We start from the raw sequence: 5593 nt of genomic DNA, 5'->3' as shown, positions 1-5593 counted from the left end.
TTTTGGTTTTTTGAGACAGGGTTTCTCTGTGGTTTTGGAGCCTGTCCTGGAACTAGCTCTTGTAGACCAGGCTGGTCTCGAACTCACAAAGATCCGCCTGCCTCTGCCTCCCAAGTGCTGGGATTAAAGGCGTGCGCCACCACCGCCCGGCTTACATCTATATTTTTAATAAAATATTCTTTCCTATTTCTTCTTGGTCAACAAGAAACAGCTATATCTTGCTTAGTATTACCTCTTCTAGAAAATACTCTTTAACTCTGTATATAAGTTGAATTAAAACCACCTCTAGGTAGACACAGAAGTTGTGCTTTTCCCTGTCTCAGTGTAACACTGGTTTATAATTCCCAAGTCCCAGTGAAAATTCCCAGCTGTGGACTCCTCAAAGGTAATGGGTACCTTCTGTGTCTCTAGCACCCAATCTAAGGATAAAGAGTGCACTATGGGGATCTGGAGAGATGGCTCAGTAGTTAAGAGCACTGACTGCTCTTCCAGAGGACTCGGGTTCAATTCTCAGCACCTACATGGCAGCTTACAACTGTCTGTAACTCCAGCTCCAGGGATCCAATGCCCTCACACAGAGATACATGCAGGCAAACCACCGATGTACACAAAATAAAAATAGATTGGCTGGGTGGTAGTGGCATGCACCTTTAATCCCAGCACTGGGGAGGCAGAGGCCTGTGAATCCCAGTGGGTTCAAGGTCAGCCTGATCTACAAGAGCTAGTTACAAAACAGCTAGGACTGTTACACGAGGAAACCCTGTCTCGAAAAACCAAAAAAAAAAAAAAATCAATTTTATAAAAAAGAAAGTGCAGTGCGGAGTATTTGGAATGAAAGAATCTATAAATAACCTTAACATAGGCATCATTATAGTCAACAAGACCTTGGACTAAGAATTAGTCCAGTGTAGAGGCTATGTCATTTTGGGACATCTGCCTTAGTCCGGGAATACAGTTAGGGTCGGGGGGATAGGTTGGGGTTTCAGATCCTGAAAGTTTTCTAGACCTATTAAATGGCCAGGAGCAGCACGGCTCTCCGAGCAGGGATGGCTGCTCTGGTCAGCCATTGTTGGGGATTACCATCCTCCTACAGTGACCTATTTTTACACTGATGTTTTACTCCCTAAGTCCCTACTCTTCCATGGGCTGGGTTGGGAGGATGAGTGGGGGAAGAATTTGCTCTCTGGTCAGGGGCTTAAAGGCTTTATGGGTTTTATCTCAGAGCTAGAGCAAAGGGGTGGGATGATAGCCAAGATGCTGGGGCCTGGGCACAGCTGCCTAGGCCCGAGCATAGCAATGATAGTGTTCTGCAGCTGTAGGTCTATAGACAAAGTACAGTCTGTTGTTTAGATGGTCTGGCTTCATGTGCCACCACACCTGCACACTTTTGATACCAGACCTGTGCTTTTCCCTAGGGCCCAAACCATGGTGCACCTGAATATCTGATAAATATTGGTTATTTGCCAAATATCTGTCAAATGAAAGTGTTGTATAAATAAAGTGTCATTAACCCTGGAGTTCTATTTAATATTTTCTGTGAGGCGGATCTCTGTGAGTTTGAGACCAACCTGGTCTACAAGAGCTAGTTCCAGGACCGGCTCCAAAGCCACAGAGAAACCCTGTCTCAAAAAACCAAAAAAAAAATTTTTTTCTGTGAGGTTGGGATTATGATTATAATAGCTTTTTTTTTTCCCAGACAGGGTTTCTCTGTGTAATCCTGGCCATCCTGGAGCTCTCTCTATAGACCAGACTGGCTTCAAACTCAGATATCTGCCTACCTTTGCCTCTTGAGTGCTGGGATTAAAGGTGTGCACCACCACTGAATGGCTAACTAGGTTTATAATTTTTTTTTGTTTTGTTTTTCGAGACAGGGTTTCTCTGTGGCTTTGGAGCCTGTCCTGGCACTAGCTCTGTAGACCAGGCTGGTCTCGAACTCACAGAAATCCGCCTGCCTCTGCCTCCCGAGTGTATAATTATTATAAAGCTAGGAAAACAATATGTAAAGTGGTTTGAGGGAGATGTCTCCCCTAAGAATTCACACGGCTGTGGAAAGGTCAGATCTGAGATTTGATCCCAGGTTTAGTCCCAAAGTCAATGTTCTTTTTTAGGCAAGGTCTCACTGTGCAGCAGCCTTGGTTGTCGTGTTTGTATATAAACCATGCTATCCTTGAAGCCCACCTGTTTCTATACAGACCACGCTGGTTTTGGAACCTCTGAAGATCCACCTGCCTCTGCTTCCCAAAGTGCTGGAACTAAAGGTGTGCACCATGGATGAAGTCCTTGCTTTTTGTAATTCCACTACTCTTTGAGAAACAATTTTCATGGTGGCTGTTTTGAAATAAGGTCTCAGTTTATATTCCAAGCTGACCTAGAACTCTATATATAGCCGAGGTATTCTTTTTTTTTTTTAGATATGGCTTCTCTGTGGAGCTTTGGAGACTGCCCTGGAACCCGCACTGTGACCAGGCTGGCCTCAAACTCCCAGAGATCCGCCTGCCTCTGCCTCCCGAGTGCTGGGATTAAAGGCGTGCGCCACCACCGCCCGGCAGTATTCTTTTTTGAATACTTTAAGTTTATTTTATATGCATTGGTGTGAGGGTGTCAGATCCCCTGGCACTAGAGTTACAGACAGCTGTGAGCTGCCATGTGGGCCCTCTAAAAGAACAGCCAGTGCTCTTAAGTGCTGAGCTGTCCCTCCAGCCCCATCCCAGGTATTCTTGATCTCTCACTGCAGTGCTCCTTTAGATCCTGACCGCCAGGATTACAGGTGTCTGTCAACACACTGTTCATTTTTCTTTTGAGAAAGGACATCTGTATGTAGCCCAGGCTAGCCTCAAACTCAAGACTTTCTTGCTGCTGCTTCCAGATTACTAGAATTACAGGCTACAAGTACCAACACACTAGGCTTTAAAACAACTTTCAGTTTTTTGTTTTTCAAGACAGGGTTTTCCTGCACAGCTCTGGTCCTGGAACTCACTATGTAGACCAGGCTGACCTTAAACTCAGAGATCCACCTGCCTCTGCCTCCTGGATTGCTGGGATTAAAAGGCGTGAGCCACCATGCCCAGACTGCTAAGTATCTTTTAAAAATCTCTCTTTAAAAGTCGAGTGGTGGTGGCGCACGCCTTTCGTCCCAGCACTCGGAGGCAGAGGCAGGCGGATCTCTGTGAGTTCGAGACCAGCCTGATCTACAGAGCGAGTTCCAGGACAGCCAGGGCTACACAGAGAAACCTTGCTTTATGGAAGTGGAAGAAGAAGAAAAAGAGAAGAGAAAACCTATGACTATCTATAAGTTGGTCCAAAACTTACTTCACCACAATTCAGAAATTAATTGCCGTCTTTTTTTTTGGTTTGGTTTTTCGAGACAGGGATTCCCTGTGGTTTTGAGCCTGTCCTGGAACTAGCTCTTGTAGACCAGGCTGGTCTCGAACTCACAGAGATCCACCTGACTCTGCCTCCCAAGTGCTGGGATTAAAGGCGTGCACCACCACCTCCCAGCTATTAATTGCCGTCTTAAACACATCTGATAATTCACAATTGTTTCAAATAGATTTTAAATCAGGCGGTGGTGGTTCATATGCCTGCTCTACAGAGAGCGTGCCAGTACAGATTCCAAAGCTACACAGAGAAACCCTGTCTTCAAAAACCAAACCAAACAAACAAAATTAGATTTTAAGACTAGCGTGTAAGCCGGGCGATGGTGGCGCAAGCCTTTAATCCCAGCACTCGAGAGGCAGAGGCAGGCGGATCTCTGTGAGTTCGAGCCCAGCCTGGTCTACAGAGCTAGTTCCAGGACAGGCTCCAAAGCCACAGAGAAACCCTGTCTCGAAAAACCAAAAAAAGGAAAAAAAAAAAAAAAAAAGACTAGCGTGTAATTCCTCATTCCGGGAGGCCGAGGTAGGAGGATTTCCGAGAGTCCGAGCCCAGCCTGGAGTACGTAGTATATATTCCTGGTCAGCCAGAATGACAGAGTCAGATCGAGTTTCAAATGAAACAGAACAAACCCATTTAATTAATGAGATCCAAGTCAGTCATCTGCGGAGATCCAGGGGCAGTTCGAGAAGCCTCTGCGCTCGCTGCACCCTCTCCACGCCTTTCACGAGCCCTTTCAGCTCTTTAACCTTGACATTTTCTCCCCGACCCTCTCAGTCTCCACGCGTCCCTCCCACAACCCGCTCTCCGGTGGCTTCGAGCCACAGACAGACCCACCCTCCCGGAGAGCCCTTCTCCGCCAGGAAGTCGTTGATTGGCAGGTCCTCAGAGGACGCCCACCGCGTCTGCCGAGCGGAGGGTCCGCCTCGGTTCTTCCCTGTAGGCCGCCCAAGTTTGTTTTGGCCTCAGGCGCGCGCAGTAATGACGTCACGACGCTGACGCGAGAGAATGGCGGCGGCGTCCGTGCCCTGGGCCGGGAGACGGTGGTCTGAGCCGCCGAGACTCCGAAGAGCCCGCCGGCCGCGCGAGGTGAGGCCTTCCGGCTCGGGGCTTCGGCCTGACCGGAGTGAGGGGCTGGCGAGCTCGGCCGCGGCGTGGGCTTGGCGCTGCCGGGCCGCCGCAGTGCAACTCCGAGCCCTCGGCCCCTGTGCACTGGGGCCTTCGGGCTGGGGAGCGGGCCTGGCCGTGGCTACCCACGGTCGCCTGGCGTGGCCTCAAAACCTGCTGCGGCCTTGGGCCCGATGTACGTGGTCGGCTACCCTGGCTGTGGCTCAGCCGTCTCGCACCCAGCGCGGGTCAGATTGATCTAACCTTGTGTGCGGCGCCTGCTCTACATCCTGCCTTTGCCAGTAAACGCCAGGGTCCTGCGGGGCCCACCGATCTCCTTCCATGTACTGGCTGGAAAACAGGCCAGAGTCCAGCTGGGTCGCTTGCACGGCAAACCTGTCATACTTTCAAGGAGCGCCCCATCCCCGCCCTGTCTTCCGTGAAGTTGCTGCAGTGATAATTCCCACCTGAAAAATCACTAGTTGTAACCGCCTTCCTAGTCACTGTAGGGAAAAAAAACTGACCTTTCTAGGCTGTGGCATTCAGAGCTTGTCATCATTTGCTGAGGCCTAGCCCTACAATCAGCTTTCGGGCGCTGCGCTGCTTTTCTGGAGTGCATTGCTGAGGCGTGTGAGCCTCTTGTTAGCTCCGTGGTTCCATACCCTTGAGGTTCAGATAAGCTGCTTTCTCGGTTTCATTCCACCCTCATCCACCAGTATAGGAAATTTACATGTGTCCTTAAGAATCTACCAGCGACGTCTCTTCCTTTTCCCTTGCTTGCACATAGCGCTAGTGTTTGATTAAGGTGGTTGCGGCATCGGCCCTACGGTGGAGCATCTGTCATAGCCAGCAGCTGAGACAGTCACAGCAAACACCTATCTTTGTGTGATAGGTGCTGCTTCTTCCTCTTCAACCATAATGACCTAAAAATCTTTGGAGTAACTTTCCAAGATTCAATTTCAAGAGTTGCCGGGCGGCGTCTTTAGTCCCAGCACTCGGGAGGCAGAGGCAGGCAGATCTCTGTGAGTTTGAGGTCAGCCTGGTCTATAAGAGCTAGTTCCAGGACAGACACCAAAGTTACAGAGAAACCCTGTCTCGAAAAACCAAAAAAAAA

The 5593-nt window shown here is 49.2% G+C and overlaps 1 protein-coding gene across 1 annotated transcript in view; it reads left to right on the top strand.

The window, feature by feature from the left end:
* The first annotated feature begins 4353 nt into the window (after positions 1–4353).
* Pskh1 (protein serine kinase H1) overlaps positions 4354–5593 on the top strand; it is a 27213-nt gene continuing 25973 nt past the window's right edge. Inside the window, exon 1 of the mRNA XM_005345444.3 lies at positions 4354–4461. The gene's annotated coding sequence lies outside the window, so the exon portion shown is untranslated. The remainder of the gene's footprint in view (positions 4462–5593) is intronic.

This window comes from Microtus ochrogaster, chromosome 4, assembly GCF_000317375.1.
Source record: "Microtus ochrogaster isolate Prairie Vole_2 chromosome 4, MicOch1.0, whole genome shotgun sequence".
Classification (NCBI taxonomy): Eukaryota; Metazoa; Chordata; class Mammalia; order Rodentia; family Cricetidae; genus Microtus; species Microtus ochrogaster.
Note: the sequence above shows the minus strand (reverse complement) of the source record. Positions and strands in the feature narration are given on the sequence as shown.